This window comes from Suricata suricatta, chromosome 8 (assembly GCF_006229205.1).
Source record: "Suricata suricatta isolate VVHF042 chromosome 8, meerkat_22Aug2017_6uvM2_HiC, whole genome shotgun sequence".
NCBI lineage: Eukaryota > Metazoa > Chordata > Mammalia > Carnivora > Herpestidae > Suricata > Suricata suricatta.
In genome coordinates, this window is record NC_043707.1 from 107,375,237 (window position 1) to 107,396,842 (window position 21,606).

General features: G+C 39.4%; 1 protein-coding gene across 2 annotated transcripts in view; it reads left to right on the top strand.

The window, feature by feature from the left end:
• Positions 1–21,606, top strand: part of EIF2B3 (eukaryotic translation initiation factor 2B subunit gamma) — a 115,907-nt gene that overhangs the window by 47,767 nt on the left and 46,534 nt on the right. The gene's annotated exons all lie outside the window — the stretch shown is intronic.

Here is a 21,606-nt window from a genome sequence, read left to right on the forward strand (position 1 = left end):
GGGTTCATTCATGTTGTAGCATGTGTCAGAATTTCCTTCTTTTTTATGGCTCCATAATATTCCATTTTGTATGTGTGCCACATTTTTAAAATCTATTCATTTGTCCACAGACATTTGGTTTGCTTGCAACTCTTGGCTATTGTGAATAAGCTGCACTGAACATGTGTATCAATATCCCTTTGATATTCTGCTTTGAATTCTTCTGGATGTACACCCAGAAGTGGGATTACTAGATTATATGACAGTTCTAGTTTTAATTTTTGGAGGAACCTCCATACTATTTTCCATAGTGGTTGTACCATTTTACAATTGTACCAGCAGTGCACACAGGGTCCAATTTCTCTATGTCCTCACCAACACTTGTTATTTTCTGGTTTTTGATAGTAGCCATCCTACTGGTTACAAAGAGGCAAGCCAGGCACATTTTCTTTAATCAGCATTGATTGAGTGCTTACCCAGCATGGACTTTTTCATCAGAAGCCACCATACTCAGAGCTTTACTGCTGCATACCAGTACAGAAGAATATTTAAAAACTGAAGGGGCACCTGGGTGGCTCAGTCAGTTAAGTGTCCAACTTTGGTTCAGGTCATGATCTCACGGTTTGTGGGTTCGAGCCCTGCATCAGGTTCTGTGCTGACAACTCAGTGCCTGGAACCAGTTTTGGATTCTGTGTCTCCTCTCTCTGCCCCAACCCCACTCATGTTCTGTCTCTCTCTGACTCAAAAATAAAGTATTAAAAAGAGAGAGAAAGAATAGCAAAAAATAAAATAAAATAAAATAAAAATAAAAACAATTTGCAGCCTAGGTTGGACTTGTCTGTGGTTTTGCTATAGCTTGCTTGTCCCAGATTGCAATTCTCTGTTATTTTTGCTATTTAAAACACACACACACACACACACACACACACACACACACACATGTTTGGAGCCTAGACAAAATGAGGAGAGGAGTAAATTGGGGAAGAAAAATGTCTTATTGGGACAACAAAGGTAGGAGACATATTTCAAAGTATATATTTTAATGAAAATGAAACTAGATTCTAGCTTCAGCTAGCCCAGTTACCCCAATGTATTAGAGTTCTGTATTAAAATTCTATTGGTATCTATTCTGTAAAAATGGGTTTAATAATATTTAGGGCTACTATGGGGATTAAAACTGGCAGAAATTTCAACAGAGGCAAAGTAAGATAATTAATAAAGTTTAAAAATTGAAGGTCAAGGAAAGAAACAAGACACCAATGAAGAATAGAAAGGTGGGTCCCAACTCCAGCCTGTCACTACTCCCCAGCCATATTGATGTATTAATGAAATCCTGCAAATGCCCACCAAAAGCTCCAAAGCTGGAAAGAACCAAACCAAGCACATTTTATCTTCTTTAAGTACTTTTATCTTCTTCTAAATGAGAAGTAGTGGGAACAACTACTTGCAGGTAAATGATGAAGCAGAGAAAATGAACAATGAGGCTGACTCTTTAACAGAAATGAAAGATCAAGCATAAAAATGAATAGGTGAAGTAATATAAAACTGGAGACTGTCCCTCCGTAGCAATGGAATATAACCCTTAATTATTTGGAATGAAAGAAGAATCTTTAACAGAATCTCAGGAAAGAAAAATATGTGTTCTTTTTAAAGATTATTTCTACTTATTTTGAGAGCGATATGGAGAACAAGCAGGGGAGGGGAAGAGAAAGAGAGAGGGAGACGGAGTTCCAAGCAGGCTTTTCAGGACCAGCATAGAGCACAACATGGGACTCAAACTCTCGAACCATGAGATCGTGACCTGTGCCAACGTAAAAAGTTGGACACTTAATCGACTGAGCCACCCAGGTCCCCAAGAAGAATATTTTAACAAAGATTCTGCAGTACCTGAGCTCTGTTCCCTCTGCCCCTTCTATCCCTCTGGCTCACATCATTTGCTGAAGCCATAGAAAAGTACACAGAATATAAAATAACCAGCACTACTGGGTATTTACCCAAAGAAAACAAACACAGTAATTTGAAAAGATCTGTGCATTCCTGTGTTTATTACAGCATTATTTATAGTAGCCAATGTATGGAAGCAACCTGTCTCCATCAATACATTGATGGATGAATGAATAAAGAAGATGTGGTAATATATATAATGAAATATTACTCAGCCATAACAAAGAATGAGATCTTGCCATTTGCAACATGAAGATGGACCTAGAAGGTATTATGCTAAATGAAATAAGTCAGAGAAAGGTATATGTAATATGATTTCACTTATTTGTGGAATCTAAAAAGAAAAAAACAAAAATTTAAAAAAGCAGAAACAGGGCACCTGTCTGGCTCCGTTGGTGGAGCATTCAACTCTTGATCTGAAGGTTGTGAGTTTGAGCCCCACATTGAGTACAGAGATTACTTAAAAGTAAAATATCTTGGGAGCACCTGGGTGACTCAGTCAGGTCATGATCTCACAGTTCGTGAGGTTGAGCCCTACATCGGGCTCTCTGCTGTCAGCTCAGAGCCTGCTTCCGATCCTCTGTTCCCCTTTCCAACTCACACGTGCTCTCTCTCAAAAATAGACATTAAAAATTTTTTTAATAAAATATTTTTCCAAAAATAATGAAAATTAAAAGCAGAAACAGGCCCATAAATAAAAAGAACAAACTGGTGGTTGCCACAGGGGAAGGAGTAGGGAGTGGGCACAAAAAGGTGAAGGAGAGTAGAAGGTAATGGTTTCTAGTTATGGGATGAATAAGTCACAGGAATGAAAGGCTCAACATGGAAAATATAGTCAATGGTATTACAACAGTATTATATGGTGACAGACGGTAGCTACACTTGTGTTGAGCATAGCATAACAGCATAATAGTTGTCAAATCACTATATTGTACATATGAAACTAATGTAACATTGTGTGTCAACTATACTTCAGTAAAAACAAAAGCGGGGGGGAAGGAAGAAAATCACCACCACTCACTTGGTAGTTGGTCTCAGGTACAGGAGGATGAAAAATAAGAACTTATCCATATCATAGCAAAACAAATAAGCATGAACAAGACCAAAATAATTGCCATGTCAACTATGCAAACATACAGCAAACAAAATAAAATCAAGAAAAATGTTCTAAAAAGGACAAAAAAAGTATTCTGAAAAAAAGCATAACTCATTAAATAGAATTTTTACAACTATACAACTGTACAACTATAAAACAACTCATCAAAACATGAATTTAATAAATAAAAGTTCAGTGATGGGATGGTAAAACAAAATGAAATAAAAGACGGTATTGGAGAACTAAGAAAATAAATTGAAGACCAACTAAAATAGCAAAGGTCAGAACAGATACCACTGAAAATCAGATTATTGACGGAAGAAAGCTTTGAGATATTCAGTAATTTCAATGAAAATGATTAAAAGTTATAGAGAATCTAATAGAAATAAAAGATAAAGATGACAATAAACTAATGTCTCTGAAATACTAAACATGGGACCAAAAGGTGTATTCAAAGATATAAGGACTTCTTGGTAAAGTAATTTTATTTAAGGATTTTAACATAAAATTAGAAGACCTGAGTAAATGTGATAACTTCTGAAGCCCCACTAAAACACAGGAATTTTAGAGAGGTGCACATTCAGAAGACTAAAGAAGGTGGAAAAGGAAAGAGCAGAAGCAGGAAAGCAGGACAGTTTAACACACTGAGAAAGCTGAATGCTAAGCCAGCAGCAGGGAAAGCTGAACTGCACACTGATTCGCCCCACAAAGCTCTTTAAAGATTCAGGATTCAACAGCACCAAGCATATCTACAAGTGAAGCTAAAGGATTACTTGAAAATTTATCCAAACTGTAGATTGATCCTCAGATTACCTCACAACCCTAGCAAGAGACTGGAGATTTATTCTCAGAAAAGGGTAAAATGGAAGATCTCTGGCCTGGGGCACCAGGCATAAATGAGGATGGAAATACAATGCAAAAAGTGAGTAGTAAGTGTGTGTCCTAAGGTCTTCAGCTTCTGTGTCCCACTTAGCTTCTGAATACTAGCAGCCAGGCTTGCATCTGTCAAGCAAGGGCATTAGAGCATTCTTCTCTGTGGTGGGAGATGGTACAAGGTACAGACGTCGGGAAATTCCCAACAGAAAATCCACTTCGTGGATCCTCCTACATTGAATTTCTGAGTTGACAATGCCTACCACATGTTCAGTGTTGACAATGAGATTTTGTGTGTGTGCTACTCTTAAATTTAGACAAAAATAAATGGGGATTATGAATTCTAGAGGCCAGAACAAATAAACAGGAAAAAAAAAAAGCCCAACAAGTTAGCAGGAAAAAGACCAACTGAAGTCTTCAGAGATGAGGAGCCTGGGTGACTCAGTCAGTTGAGCACCTGAGTCTTGATTTCTGCTCAGGTCATGATTCCAGGGTTGTGGTCGTAGACCCTGCTTGGGATTCTCTCTCTCCTGTTGCTCCTCTCCCCCACTGGCACATATTTTCTCTCTCTCTCTCTCTCTCTCTGTGCGCCCCTCCCTCCCTCTCTTTCATAAATAGATAGATGGATAAAGAGAGGGAGAGAGAGGGCACCTGGCTCAGTAGGTTAAGTGTCTGACTCTTAATTTCAGCCTGTGTCATGATCTTGCAGTTTGTGAGTTTGAGCCCCTCATCAGGCTCTGGACTGACAGTGCAGAGCCTGGTTGGGATTCTCTCTCTCTCTCTCTCTCTCTCTCTCTCTCTCTGCCCCTTCCCTGCTTGCAATCTCTGTTTCAACATAAATAAATAAACTCTTAAAAATTTAAATAAATAAATTTTTCAGAGAGAAAAAAACTTCAAAGGAAATAACATTACTCAGAAAGATTTATTAAATTTGAGCATCTGAGTACCACTATTCTGGGAGTTAGGAATACAGCAGTGAACAAAACACACCAAAATCCTTGCCCTCATTGAGAGATGAGAGAATACTGCATTCATGCCCCCAAAGCAGAATTCTGTATTAAAAAGGGAGAATTTAGTGGCACAAAAAGAGAAACATAGATCAGTGGAACAAAATAGAGAGCCCAGAAATAAGACCATGGTTTAATAAATATGGTCAATTAATCTATGACAAAGGAGGCAAGAATATACAATGGGAAAAAGACTGTCTCTTCAACAAATGGTTCTACGAAAACTGGACAGCTGTGTACAAAAGAGTGAAACTGGACTGCTTTCTAACACCATACCCAAAAATAAACTCAAAATGGATGAAAGACCTAAATGTGAAGCCTGAAACCGTAAAATTTCTAGAAGAGAACTTTGGCAGTCATTTCTCTGACATTGGCCATAGCAGCATTTTTCTAGATATGTCTCCTAAGGCAAGGGAAACGAAAACAAAAATAAACTATTGGGACTACATTAAAATAAAAAGCTTTTACACAGCGAAAGAAACCATCAACAAAACAAAAAGGCAACCCACTGAATGGAAGAAGATATGTGCAAACAATATGTCCCACAAGAGGTTGATATCCAATATATATAAAGAACTTATATGACTCAACACCAAAAAAGAAAAATCTGATTTTGGGTGTCTGGGTGACTTAGTTAAAAGTCCCAATTTTGGCTCAGGTGGTGATCTAACAGTTCATGGGTTTGAGCCCCGTGTCGAGTGCTGTGCTGACAGCTCAGAGCCTGGAGCCTGCTTCAGATTCTGTGTCTCCCTCTCTCTCTGCCCCTCCCCAACTCATGCTCTGTCTCTCTCTCTCAAAAATAAAATAAAACTTTTATAGGCAGAGAACCTGAATAGACATTTTTCAGATGAAGACATACAGATGCCCAACAGACACATGAAAAGATGTTCAACATCACTAATGATCAGGAAAATGCAAAATAAAACCACAGTGATATATCCCTTCATGTCTGTGAGAATAGCTAAAATAAAAAAGATAAGAAACAACAAGTGTTGGTGAGGTTGTGGAGAAAAAGGAACCCTCATCCATTATTGGTGAAGATGTAAATTGGTATAGCCACTATAGAAAACAGTATGGAAGTTCCTCAAAAAATTAAAAATAGAAATGCCATATGATCTAATAATTCCATTATTGAGTATCCAAAGAAAATGGAAATACTAATTTGAAAAGAGATACACACCCCTATGTTTATTGCAGCATTATTTACAATAGCCAAGATATAGGCAAAACTTAGGTGTCTATCAATAGATGAATGGATAAAGAAGTTGTAATACACACACACACACACACACACACACCATGGAATATTACACAGCCATAAAAAACTGAGATCTTGCCATTTGTGACAACATGAATGGACCTAGAGGGTATTATGCTAAGTGAAATAAGTCAGACTGAGAAAGACAAATACCATATGATTTTACTTACATGTGGAATCAAAAAAACAAAACAAATGAATAAGCAAACAAAAAGCAGAATCAGACCTATAAATACAGAGAACAAACTGATGGTTGCCAGAGGGAAGAAATGTGAGGGGATGGGCAAAATGGATGAAAGGGAGTGGGAGATGCAGACTTCCAGTTAATGGACTGAATAAGGAATAAAGGGCACAGCTTGGGGAATATAGTCAACGTATTGTAATAGTGTTCTATCATGACAGATGGTAGCTACACGCTTGTGATGAGAATAGCAAAACATAAGAGATGTTGAATTACTATATTGTGCACATGAAACTAACAACAGTGTGGTCAACTATACTCAAAACAGGTTTTTCAAGGGGAGCATTTAGAGGCACCTAGGTAGCTCAGTCGGTTGAGGGTCCAACTCTTTATTTCAATTCAGATCATGATCTCATGTTCATGAGATCGAGCCCCATATCAGGCTCTGCACTGACAGTGTAAAGCCCGCTTGGGATTCTCTCTCCCTCTCTCTCTGCCCGCCCCCTCCAATAAATAAACCCCCCAAAAAAAAAAGAATAAAGGGAGCACTTGATTTTTTTTAATTTTTGTTTATTATTGAGAGACAGAGAGAGACAGAGCATAAAGTGCATAAGCAGGGCAGGGGCAGAGTGACAGGGAGACACGGAATCCAAATTCGGCTCCAGGCTCTGAGCTGTCAGCAACGCAGGGCTCAAACCCACAAACTGTGAGATCATGACCTGAGCCGAAGTCAGTCACTTAATCGACAATCCACCCAGGCGCCCCTAAAGGGAAAACTTAAAGAATAAGAAAGTGCTAATGCTAAAAACTCAATTTTGAAAAATGTTTCACAAAGGAGAATAAAGCAACATATTGATGAAAAATAAAGAAATGATAAGTAAATTAAAGGAACAACCAAGAACATTTGAATATTAGTAGTTCCAGAAAGAGATAACAGAGAAAATGAAGGGAGAAGACATCATCAATGAACTAATATATACAAAACATTTCTCAGAATTAAAGGAGTTGCATTTCTAGACTGAAAGGAAACAGTGTGCAGCAAAATGCATGAAAAGAAACTTACCATGATTATCATTATGAAATGTTATAACACTGGTGTCAAAGAGAAGATCCAGTAAGCTTCCAGACAGGAGGGGAGAATATCATACATAAAGGAATTAAAACAGCTTTGAACTTTTAACAGCAGCACTAGAAACTATAACAACAGAGTAGAGCTTTCAAAATTCTTAAATCTACATGTAGTCAAACTATCAATCAAGTGTGGGAGTAGAATAAGAATTTTAGAGACATTTGCTTTCCATTCATCTGTTTTCAGAAAGCTGCTAGAGAATATATACCACCAAAACCTGGCATAAACTAAGAAAAGAAAAAAGACGGAGGATATAGGAAAAAGAATTCCTAAGATGATGATTAAGGAAAATTCCAGGAAAGCACCTGTGCGCCCAGTGTAAATGGCAGCCAGAACAGATTGGAATAGGCCAGAAAGCTTTGGGAATAATTTCTTTAAGATTCTCATATTTCTTCTGATGAAAATGGCAGAATAGTTAATGTGTCTGAATATTTGAGTACTTGGTGATTAGATTGGGGTTAAATTATTGATAAGTATCTGGAAAACGAAGAAATGAGAGAAAATAATGCCAAGGCAAACAAAAATAAGCAGGAAAAACATTAATCATTAGTTACTGAATGTCTCAGCTATAACTAATGTTTACATAGTAATGTAATCATTCACTTGATCTAACCAAAATTATGATATAATTACTTTGGAATGATGAGAGGGAGGGCTAGTGTGTTGGAGACAAGGGAAGACAAGAGAAATAAACTTCCTTTTTCATAGTTAATAACTAATACCTAAAGCTGCAGTCATAATAACTTAAACTTTGATTATTGAACTAACCAAAATAGTGAAATTAAATTACAAAGGTAGAAGATCCAGGAAGTATGGATGTATGTGGTAGGGGCAGAGCTGGTGATAAAAGAAACCTAAATCCTCATCTTCCATAGTGGGAAATCAACAGATAATGTCTGAAATGGGAAATGGGTTGCTTGGGTGGCTTAGTCAGTTAAGCGTACGACTTTCGCTCAGGTTATGAACTCATGGTTCATGAGTTCAAGCCCCACATCAGGCTCTGTGCTGACAGTTCAGAGCCTGGAACCTGCTTCAGATTCTGTGTCTCCCTCTCTCTGTCTGTGTCTGTGTCTCTGTCTCTCTCTCTCAAAAATAAATAAAGATTTAAAAAATTTTAAGAAATCTCAATATTAAAATGTTATTAGAAATACAGATATAAATACTAAATGGATCCACTAAATGGATTGAAAGTGGGTGCTTCTGGGGAACAGAAAATGGGGTAAGAGAAAGAATGGAGGACTGAAAATTTTCCTTGTAAACCTTGAGAAACTGCTTACCTCTTTATGTTCATGTATAATTTTAATTTTTAAATTAAAAACAAGATAAAATACAATAAAATTTCTTGAATTGAGTAAAAATCTCCAAATAGTAAGAATCTGCAATTTTAGAGTGCCTTAATGGCTCAGTCAGTTAAGTGTCCGACTCTTGATTTTGGCTCAGGTCATGATCTCATGGTTTCATAAGTTTGAGCCCCACATCGGGCTCTGCACTGACCGTATGGAGCCTATTTGGGATTCTCCCTCTCTCTCTGCCCTTCGCCCTGCTTGTGCTATGTCTCTCTCAAAAATAAACAAACTTAAAAAAAGAAAAAAGAATCTGCAAATGTTAAGAATATTCCAAGAAAATTGGACAGATGTATCCTAGGAAACCTATTAAACTTTTGGAATAAAGAAAAAATTCTTCAAGCACCAAAGACAAAAACTTACCACGTACATGAGAGGAAAAATTAAGCTTACTTCCAAGTTTGTCTCAACATTAAATACCAGAGGAACCATATGTACAGAGTTCTCAGGGAAAGAAAGTGGAACTAGAGAATATTGTAAACAATAAAGATATCATGTAAATATAAAAGCAATAGGAAGACATTCTCAAACATGAAAGGACTTACAGACATGGCACCTGTGAGCCCTTCTTAGGGAATGAAAAAAACAGTACTTGACAACTAGCTGCCATGTCATAGGACATTCGGGCAGGCTGTGGAAAAGCCCATGTGGTGAGGAACTGAGGTCTGCCAGCAACCACATTAGTGAGCTTGGAAGCAGATACTCTGAGACTTGTCAACGGCCATGTTGGAAGCAGATTCTCCTCCAGCCAGCCTTGAGATGACTGCAGCTCTTGGCCAGCAGCTTGACTGCAACCTCAAGAGAGAACCTGAGTCAGAACCACTAACCCACTCCCCGATTCCACAAACTGTGAGATAATAGTTTGTTTTTTTAAGTCTCTGAGTTTGAGATACTTTGTTATATAACTATAGTTGACCAGTAAAATTCTAAATCTCTAGGCTTTGTTTTTAAGAAACAATGAAGTTGAAAGACATCTCAGAGCAGGGGGAAAGTGCTTATATGTGCTTATATGGCACAGTTCCTTTCCTTTCAGCCTCATTCTGCTCCCCACGTATCCTGGAAGTAGGGGAAGTCATGTGGCTATGTATGTGGTATGTACCCTGTCTTAGCTGAATGCCTTTGCTAAGCTCTTGGACAGATGGTCAGCTCAATCCAAAACATCAAGGAAATGGGTGGTCATCCTATGGTCTTACTAAACTTCAAGGGTTTTTGTTGTTTAAACATTGGCAACAAATAGCCTCATAATTTTTCTTTTTTGTGCTTCTAAGGAGAGAGGCCTGGGTTAGAATGGATTCTTGAGAAAAGAAACCACCTCTTGACCAACAGTGTTCATTGTTACAGTGCCATACGATAGACCTACAAGTAAAATGCCTAGGTCCCCCTTCAAGGAAGGACTTGCTCTTCATCTATAGGGAGTGTAGTTAGTGGACAGCCTCTAGTTGTCACAGACTTCAGGATCTACCTCATCTGTAAAGAGCCACATTGAGGTCATACCCTTCTGGGGCAACAGACTACATGAGGGATGGATATAAAGTCCTGGTCACTCTGACAGGCAGTACTTGATCCACAACTCCTTGCTGGGTTGGCTGAGGCTTCATAGAACCAGCATCTTGGTTCAGTTTTTCATCTGCCCAGTCTTGCTTCCTCCTCTCCCTTTCATAGGTATTGATCCCTAATAAGCATCTTGCACCTCAAATACTGTCTCATCTCACTTCTTGAGAATCCAGCTTTGAACACACAGTAATGGTTTTCCCCAGGGTTTGCTACCACCTGGTAAAGCAAACTTTCTCACCCTCAGGGTGATTTTTTTTTTGCAGTTGTAGAATTAAACTGCCTGGATTATTAAACTGTTTTCTTTCTCAAGAAGCAAGCCTTATGCATTGACTTGTGCATGTATAAAAACTATGATGCAGGGAGCCTGGGTGGCTCAGTTGGTTAAGTGTTCGACTTCTGCTCAGGTCATGATCTTGCAGTTTGTGGGTTCAAGTCCTTCATCGGGCTCTGCGCTGGCAGTGTCAAGCCTGCTTGGGATTCTCTCTTTCCCCCTCTTTCTCAGTCCCTCCCCACATGTGTGCACATACTTTCTCTCTCTCAAAATAAATAAATAAATAAACTTTTAAAAGAAAATAAAAACTATGTTGAATGTTAAGTAATAACATGTATGCCTCTTATAACTCCTGACTGAGCATGTACCAAAAAGCATATACCCATTCAGCGTCTTTCCAGCTTCACTGTTGTAAGCATTGATTTCATGTCTGCCTTTTTCATAAAACCAATAGTTCTCAACTCTGGGGAGCATTTTTTTAAATGCTGATGGCTGAGCCCCACTGCTAGATTTTCTTCTTTAGTTTGTCATAGGATGGGCATTTTTAAAAAGCTTCTTGTGTGATTGTAATGTAACACTGAAAACCTATTCCTGTTCAACTTACTAGACTTTGTGGCCTAATAGTGTTTTTCTTCTCTCTATAAATATTTGATAAAGGGATAATCATTTGGTGTATCAGATTCTAAAGGAATTTTCTAGCATTCTAGGAATAAATGGAAGCATAATGAGAGTGGATCAAACACCAGAAACTGCTGCTTGGAGCTCTGATTCTCATTTTCCTGGGTCTTCAGGCCATGTCCATATCACAAGGAGAGAGTCCCAGCTAGTGTAGGCAGCATCTGTCCAACACTGTAGACATGTTTGCAGAACCAAATAAACCCTAGAGTATTCAAATGTCAAGAGAGGCATTCAGAAATTCAAATTGTATTTGTTTTCTTGATAAACTCTGACAAAGATATTGAGTTCTGAATATATCTGATGTTAGAGGACTTGTGGAGTCAACTGCCATTTTGTATCAAAAGAACATTCCTTGTCTTCTTGTGGTTAATCTGAGTACTATCAAAATAAAGACATCCTAAGACATCAGGAAAGGGTGGTGGTGATGGAGGTGGTGGTGGTGGTGGTGGTGGTGATATTGATAATGATAGCTGCTGTCATTTTTCAAATTTTGTGTCAGGCATTGTGATAAAGGCTTTATGTAATCTTTACGGTAACCCTACGAAGTGGAAACTATTATATGCCATTTTACAGATAAGGAAATTGAATGAAGATTTAGTTAGAAATAAGAAATCCTAGGGGCTCCTGGGTGGTTCAGTCAGTTAAGTGTCTGACTCTGGATTCTGGCATGATCTCACAGTTCATAGGTTCAAGCCCCACATCGGTCTCTACACTGATAGCACGGAGCCTGCCTTTGAGGCTCTTCCTCTTCTCTCTCTTCCTCTCTCTGCACCTCCCCTGCTTGCTTGATCTCTCCCTCTCTCTCAAAATAAAGAAATATTAGAAAGAAAGAGAGAGAGAGAGAGAGAGAGGGAGGGAGGAAGGAGAAAAAAGAAAGGAAGGAAAGAAAGAAGGAAGGGGGGGAGGGAAATCCCAATAAATATTTCTTTTTTTTTTTAACATTTATTTATTTTTAGAGACAGAGAGAGACAGATCATGAGCAGGGGAGGGGTAGAAAGAGAGGGACACACAGAAGCAGAAGCAGTCTCCAGGCTTTGAGTTGTCAGCACAGAGCCTGACGCGAGGCTTGAACCCACGGACCGCGAGATCATGACCTGAGCCAAAGTCAGATGCCCAACCGACTGAGCCACCCAGGCGCCCCCCAATAAATATTTCTTAACTGAATGAGTGGGAAATCACCTAGTGACCAACTGTGATTTAAGTTTCTGTAATGAGGGCCTTGACACTTTCTGGATGAATGTTGAGGTATATAAAACAAGGATTGGCAGACTTTTTCTGTAAAGGGCAAACTATAAATATTTTAGACTTTGCAGACCATATGGTGTTGCGTTTATTCAGCTCTGCTGTTTTAGCACAAAAGTATCCTAAGATAGATAACAAATGAGCATGGCTGTGTTCCAGTAAAACTTTATCTACAAAAACAGACATCAGGGCCATCCAACTGGCAGGCTGTAGTTTGCCAGCCCCACCGGAGCTCTTTTTTATTCCTCTATAAAGTGTAGCTGTGATGGTACCTTGTAACATAGTTTGTTTCTGAGGATAGAGCTGACTGAATCTGGAGTTCTTTCTATGAAAAAAAGGGTTTTGTTATGAATATTTTTAAGTTCATTTATCAAAATCAAATTTTAGGAAATGGGGTTCCTTGCATCTTAAAAAAGTTCACCGTAAGATACAATTAAATAATATCTTTTAATGCATTATTAAAAGATCTTACTTATTTGTAAGATCCTATCATAGACTGTCACAGCTAGAATGTCATTTAGCCCAGTCACCTATATTTCAGATAATGATGCTGAAAGCCAGAGGAAGAAGGATTTGTTCCATATCACTTATCTAATTAGGGACAGAGCTGGGCCTTTTCCATTTACTCATTCTTTCTCTTTTTCAGGAACACATTGTTCAACTGACAAATGTTTATCAAGTTTCCTTCTCTGGTCAGACCACTGTTTTGGTATTTAAGGGGATCTTTGAGGCAGAAGACTATCTTAAAGAATTTATTTGTCTCCTTGGAAGATAAGCCTATGCATTTAAAAGGCTAACAAACAGTAGCAAACAATATCAGATACTGAACAATTATGGCCAACAGTGTTCTAAGAATTTAGAGGAGGTCGCAGTGCCTAGGGACTGAGAGTGATCAGGAGAATGTAAGAGAATAATTCGGCCTTGAAGGATGGATACAGATCAGGTATGGAAAAGGACAGAGGAAGCCTGGATCCTGCATACAGAGAAGGCTGTGAACAAATATTTGGAGACAGGATATGAAAGATTTGTTTAGGGATAGTTTGGCCCAAATTGAGGGTCCCTATTGGAGAATACTAAGAGATTAGGCTTAAAAGTTAAGTTGGTACAATAACAGAGGGCCTTGAATACTGGGGAATTATTAAAGATTTTTTAAGAAGGGAAATGATTCAAATTCAGGATTCTAGAAAGATAACGTGACAGTAGTATGCAGGATAGATTTAAGTAAAAGACCTAAAAAGCAAAGCAGTGTTGCACTGCTAAATTCACAAGACTCCAAAGAGTAAAGGGATTGTGTCCTTTGGAATGCAGAAAGATCAATTGTGATTATCTACTACTATGTGAAACAAAGGACCTAACTCATTTATGCATTCATCAAATACTGACGTTTATGCTTTCCTGCATATTAGAGTTGGCAAGCTTAGACATTAAATTCTTAGCAGCTAGTCGTACATTTCTGTAATTACAACTAGAGGGTGGAGACTGTCTTCTGCTTTCTCTTTAACCTCCCTGGGAACTAGCTGATGGCTCCTTATGGTGGCCTGCTAGTAAATGCCTCATCCTAGTGGTCTCTGCCAAAGAGAGCAAGGTTTGGGCATGATGGGAGCAAAGAGGAAGGAAATAGCCAGAGGTAAGGTGAAAATGAAGAGCAGATGGTGATGCATTTTTCCCTCATAGCTGCTGAGTTTGAGGCGTTGGGTAAGCACTGGGGCCATTAACACCATTAACACCAGTTTCTTAGAACTGGATTACATTTTTGATTGTTGGCAGATTTTTTCCCCCTCCATTCTTCTAACTTATAATTACACTCCAATGATTAAGGATCTTTGGTTTGTAGTTGTAATAGGGCAGCTGGCTGGATAAATGAGCAGTAAAAATGTTCTTGCCCCCATTCCTATCACTCTCAGGGGGATTGTGCTCCTTCTGGCCTCAGTGAGATGGTAAAAACTAATTAAATTCAGATTTTCAAGCACTTTTGAATATAAGAATATGATACTTCCTATCTTTTTTTTTTTAACTGAATTTCCAAAGGTTGGGGCTCGTTCCTATTGGACAAACAGCAAATTTATCTTGGAAAAGGCCTTTGTTTATATAGGAGAGCCAGAAATGTCTTGTTTTAAAGTTTTCTAACTTTCATGCTGCTTGTAGGAGAAAGAGATGATGATAAAACGTTCATCTCCTTTGTTTTCTCCCTTTCTGAGAAAAGATGAATTTTTCCTTGATTGCAAAGAGAGTGTTCTGTTTTGAGAACCTGAGGTCCTGGAAAGAGGCGTTTGCTGGAATAGGAGTCCTGCTGTCCCGATAGGCGGGTGCAGAGGCGGTCTCCCCAGCAAGCTGTTGGGTCATCGGACGGTACTACACTCCATCGGGCCCAAATTCTACCACCTCAGTGGATGTGAAAAAAGAGCAACTCCTTTCCTACGTGTCATCCTAGTGATGCATTAGTGACGTAAAGAGGCATTATATGTAGTGGGAAAGAATATTTCTGGTAGAAAGAGCATGTACTGAAAATTAAAGACCAGAGATTTTGAAATTTAGTTTTGAGACAAGCCAGCTATATGACCTTGAGCAAATAACTTTACTTCCTGTTTCCCTGACTGAAATTGGCTTAGTTTTCCTTTAAAGACACTCTCCCTCCTTCTTGAAAATTCCTATTTTATTTCTGAAGGACATGTGTTTTTAATAATTCATACGTAAAAGGTGTTTGTGCCAAATATTTAATAAGAAAATCATGTAGCTTTTCTCCAATGTTATGTTGTTTTCTTTTGAGTACTAGTCAAGGTTTTTCACTGGAAGTATAATGATAATATTAAAATAAGCTTCTAAAGGATTTCTTTTAAAATGGGATAAAATGTTTGCACACTCCTCTTGTTTAAGTTTAGACATTTATATCTGGTAAGACAGGGATTTAAGTCAAAACCTCAAAGATCATGCTTGGACAGATCTGTATTTCTGGGACTCTAGATGATGAGAAATAAGTTTATGCCTTTGATTGTTTTCCCAAAGATATGGAAAATCTTGAAGTACCATTTATCTAAATTAGTTTCCCCAGTGCTACTAACCAACTATACTTCCTAAAGTACTTCTCAAATTTGCAGTATTTTGTGGCGAGGGTTGAGATTTGTGGGGAGGATTCAGAGGGACTTGTGGACATCAGAATCAACAGACTTTCCCAAGGTATCTTGTCCAGCCTAGGCACTGAGACTTTTTTTTCTTACTCCTCTGTACTTTTAACTCTCACTTCTAAAAAGTGATGTAGATAGGTTATTTGTAAAGGAACTCTCATGTTGGTATTCCTAAGCCTTTTCCTTTGAATTGGCTGTTGACTTCAGAGAAGAATCTTCCAGGCCCCTTTCTTGCTGGGTAAAAGCTGTGCTGCCAATTCCCGATCATCTCAGGGCTTCTGCAGCACAAACAGGTTGCTCCTTAGCTCCTTAATATCCGGTTTGGGATTCAGCTTAGATGTGCTAATCTGCTACCACCCTCCTGCTTTCTAGCTTCCTTTTTTTTTTTTTTTTTTTTTTTTTTTTTTTTTACTGTCCTCTCTTCTCCTAATCTTTGTCCTTGGAGTTTCAAAAAACAATGAGGACAACAACAAAAATCCTTTACTATCGCTTTAATGAGTTTTCAAAAGGAATAAGGCTTCATGCCTGTGTTTAATCTGCTATCTTTACCTAGAAGCCTGTTTCCCTATTTCAGTCACTCGATTCCCTCCCTTCCTCCCTCTTTCTCTTTTTCCTTTCTCTCCCTCATTTCTTTCTTCAGTCTGGACCATGTGGTATATTACTTCAGGCATTTTCTTCCATATCCTCATTCATTTTCCTTTTCCTGTACCTGCCCTCATAACCCTCTAGTATCTATTTTGTCTACTCCTACATCCTTCTTATTAATCTTCAGGAAAGATATTATGCAGTGTTGTACGTTGGCACCACTATACATGGTTCCGATCTTAGCCGAACCCTTAGAACCACTCTGCAGTCTTACACTTCTAGACTGCCTTTCCACTTCCCTCAGCAGTAATTCTCAACCATCACCACCTCCCTTAGAAAATCACTTGCTTATTCCTCCTGTGAGAAAATCCTGGCTAACAGATACTGATTTGCTCAGCGCACTACCTGTACCCATAATTTATCTTTACTCAGACCCACCTTTAGTTTCTTTTCTCTGTCTTAGAGGAAGAAGTTTCCTTCTTTCTGTTTAAGACTGATCCCTTCACTTATGCCTTCTACCCCATTCTCCTGTTTCCTTTGGAACCTTACTCTATGAGTTTTTCCAGCACTCTCCTGAATTTTCAACTTTACTTTCTACTACTTCTTTCCTCCACACCTATAAGCATATTGCTTGCTTGTGGGGCACCTACATCGCTCAGGCGGTTGAGTGTCCAACTCTTGATTTTGGCTCGGGTCATGATCTCACAGTCCATGCTGAGCATGGATCCTGCTTAAGGTTTGTTCTCTCCCCCCCTCCCTCCCTCCCCTCTACCTTCTCTCCGTCTCTCCCTCCTTCCCTCGAGCTCTCTCTCTAAAATTAAAAATTAAAAAAAAAAAGATGAACACATTGCTTGTAAGCTAAGGTACAAATTCCTAATGGGCCTCAGTCACCTAACCATACATACTCCTTTCAGCCTCTGTCTCACCATTCCCCCCACTGCAAGCCATACTCCGCACTCTACCCTATAGTGATGGAGAACTGCTTGTAGTTCACTGACTTCTGCGTTCTTTTTCAGGCTTCTGTCCTTTTGCTGTTACCATTCTTAATACTCCTTCAGCCAGTTAGCCTTCTCTACTTGGCTTTTCTGTTTTGTTTTGTTTTTTGATATACAAACACATCATGACTTTATTATTTCAACAAACTCCAAAAGCACATTTCCTGGACCTGCACCAGAGAAAGGCGCCCAGAGGCAACGAGGCAGGCAGAATGCTCCTTCCTCCACCATAGGTGGAGACCCCACCACCAGGAGGGGGAGAGCACACGGGAAGTAGAGTAATAGGGAGGCAGAGGACAGCGATTGTCATGGTGTGTGCCTCACCAGAGGCACAGGCGAGTCTGCGGGGCCACAGGGACTCATTTAAGGTGGAAGAGGACCATGGCCTGCATGCGATGCTGGGTCTTGCCCCATTGGAACATGAGCTTTGGACCTTGTGGATGGCGCACTCCAGGTATTTCTGTTTGGTGAAGTCCTGGATGATGCTGTGCTCTGACACCTGGGAGCCGATGGTAAAGCAGTACTTGAGAAGTTTCTAGATGTGGCTCACCATCTCCTGGTCCTCCTGGCTGGTAAAGCTCTCCACCCCTGACAGTGCCGGAGAAGGCAGCGTCCAGTGTGGACACCTGGAAGAGCTGCAGAGCCTCCTCTGCAAAGGACTGCAGCTTCATATCGCTGAGGGCCTCTGCGATCCGCACAATGGCCTCCTGCTGCCACACGGTGATGGGGATGGTGGCGGTCACTATCCCTATCACGCTGCCGGGCTCCACTCTGCATGATCCTATACTGGTTCTTCAGCTTCTCTGTGAAGCTTTTTCTGACCCTCTTTGTACTAGGCAGAATTGACTCCTTTTCTTCTGTGGTCTCCTGTATACTGTAGAGATTTCCAGATAACATCTATAAACCTTTATTATTCTGGACTATTAGTTACATGAAGATAACAATTGTATTTTGTACATTGTATTTGTCTTTGTAATTTTGGGATCCATTACATGGCCTAACATGTAGTAAGAGCCCAGTAAATTTGTTGGAAAAGGACATTAATAGATCCAGAGTGTCATACTGTGTTTGAATGTATTCTGGCATGGCGTTTTAATGGGAAGAATTAGAGTGAGATCTTTTAATTTTGTATATTGGAGAAAGGGCTGAAATAGCATCATTCCTACCACATTCTTTTGGCCAAAATAGTCACAAGTCTAGCCCAGGTTCATGGGATGGGAAAATAAACTCTACATTTTATTATTAGCACCATGCTCTAACCAACTGAGCTAACCGGCCAGCTGCAAACTCTACATTTTAGTAGGAATTTCTGCAAAGTCATTACAAAGGGTTATGAGTACAGGGAGGGGAATGATTATGGCCATTTAAAAAAAAAAAAAAAACCTGTTACAGTCCTAACTACCAAAAGGTTTTATTTTTTTTATGTTTTTTATTTTTGAGGGAGAGAGAGAGACAGCATGAGCAGGGGAGGGTCAGAGAGAGAGGGAGACACAGAATCTGAAGACAGGCTCCAGGCTCATGAGCTAGCAGTCAGCACAGAGCCTGACACGGGGCTTGAACCCATGAACCACGAGATCATGACCTGAGACGAAGCCAGAAGCTCAACCAACTGAGCCACCCAGGCAGCCCCCAAAAGGTTTTAAGTAGGAGAATGACATCAGATTTGCCTTTTGAAAAGATAACTCTGGTGGTGCCTGAGTGGCTTAGTAAGTTAAATGTCTGACTCTTGATTTCAGCTCAGGTCATGATCTTATGGTTGTGAGACCAAGCTCCACGTCAGGCTCTGCACTGACAGTATGGAACGTGCTTGGCATTCTCTCTCCCTCTCTTTTCCCCTCCCTTCCTTCCTCTCTCCCTTTTTCTCTGCCCTTCCCTCCCTCTCTTTCTCTCTCAAAATAAGTAAATAATTTTTTTAAAAAAGAAAGAAAAGATAACTCTGAATGTAATGTGAAGAATGGATTGACATTTGATAAGAAGATTTAGAGAGACCAGGTAAGGGAGGGTATTGTAGTAATACAGGTGAGAAATAATGGTAGTTTGAACGAGTATTGACAGTGAAGATGAAGAGTGGATAAATTAGAGAAGAATTTGGCAGGTAAAAACTGAGGACTTGGGGTATGATTGAATTGGGGCTGAGATATGGAAAATGACTCACACGTCTGGTTTGAGCAACAAGAAAGATAGATAATGAGACAGAAGTACTAAATTTGTAGAGATGAGATCCATAGTTCAGTTTGGGGTATGCTGAATTTGAGGTGCTCTTAAGATATCCAGGTAAAGGTGTCAGTAAGAAGTTTTATAAACTATCCTATGATAAAAATATAAATTGTGACTACGACATGGACATGGATGAAATCACTTAGGAAGCGAAGAAAAGAGAGTTAGGAACAAGCTTAGGCCAGCTAGAGGATCATAAGCTTCCAAAGGAAACTTAGAGCAGAGGGAAGAAAAGGAAAACCAAGAGAACATAGTGACAGGAGCCAGAGGGAAGAAGTAGCAGTAGTGTTGATATGAGGTTGGGTAAGATGATAATTTAAAAATGATCACTGTTTTACTAAAATGGAAGACATTGGTGACCATATGAAATGGGTAGAGTGGAAGATGATGAAATGGTGACAGCACATTGGACCATGCTTTTGAGAAATTTGGCTGTGAAAGATAGGAGAGGACTGAAGGGAGGAGAAAGAAAAATAATATTTTAATTAGGAAACTGAGAGCACGTTAAGGTTATACAAGTGATGTTTTGTGTTAGGCAGCCCTTAAGGTCTGTCTAAAGTTGCTGGGTGAGAGCTAGGTTGAAATAAGGGGACCCTCAGCTGCTACCCTGACTGTAGGAGGCACAGCTGTTACAGTGAGACCAGCTGTCTTATTCAGTAGTTCGCCCATTCTTGCCCTTCTCTTCCCATTTCCTGCTGTGCACCTAAGTTGCCAAATCTCCTAGATCCATCAGGAATATTCTGAAGTACTCCCAAACTTACCAGGACTTTCCCTGAAGTCTCCTAACATTTGTTTCTCATGAGTCTATATCACTTAACTAATACTTTTTTAGGACATTCAGTAAGTATTATTTCATGCCTGCCATGTAAGGCACTGTTCTGGACATTTTGCTGATATGATCTAGTCTCAAATCCTCTTTCGCTGAAAGAGGTAATAGATATACACCATGTAGAATAGAACATGAGTACTGTAAGAGATTTTTCTGATGAAATTCTATAAGTATTTAGAAGGGGGGAAACTAAAAGAGGAGGATCAGGGAAAATTTTAAGGAGAAAATGATATTTGAGGCTGGAGCTTTAAGGAATTATACATTTTAGGAGTGGTGGGTGAAATGAGTAGCGGCAGTCATTTCAGAAGGAATTATATGAGCAAAGGCACAGAGAAAGAAAAATAAAAGAATAGGTTACTTAGTTTCTCTGAAACACGGAGTATAGTATGAAAGGGTTTAATATAACCAAAGGGAAATCTTTAAAGTTTTGCAAAAAAAATGATTACTAGATTAGATCTGTGTTTTATTCAGTATCATAGACCTAATACAGTTCCATGCCTTGCACATATCTTATCATTCAGGAGAATTTTTTTACCCAACTGTTCAACCCCAAAGGGTGGGGAGTCCCTGAGCAGGTTGTCTTGTAATAGCTTTTGAATTTGTTATAACTCTAACCATGTAAGAGCTGGAACCAAGCTTTGAGAAATGAACCCCTGAGTGATCCTTAACTGGCTCCTTGCCTCTGGCCATCTACATAAGCAGCTGGGAATTGGGCCTGAAGACAGTTGGAATACCGCTTTGTGTCCTGGGAGAATTGAGGACTGAAAGGTAGTCCTGCTAAAACATCATATTAGCTAGGTCAGTGGGACTGAATGGAGTACAAATTAATATGTCAGTTTTCACCCAATTTCTATAGAGGATGGTAAATCTTGTTTATTAAATTCTTCAGACATAATGGACCAGGCAGCTTTGAAGAATAACTTGAGAGCTCTCTTTCCTAGGCTTGTCTTTGAGTGGGAGCCCTTTGTCAGAGGGACTGTGCAAATTGCTGTCTAGAGCACCTCTTGGAAAGGATGATGGACATTCCAGACGTCATAAGGTCCCAACATTCTGGGCTGGGATGGCAGGGAGGGTGGGTGGCCGTGTAATAGTGTTTAGGAAGACCTTGCTGACTGCTCTGTTAATGTTAGACATGTGGTTTTCATCAGTCTGTGTGATAGTTATTTTTATAAGTCAACTTGGTTAGGCTCTGTTACTCAGTTTTTCAATTAAACACTAATCTAGGTATTACTCTGTAGGTATTTTGTAGATATGGCTAATATCAACAATCTGTTGATTTTAAGTAAGGGAGACTATCCTGGTT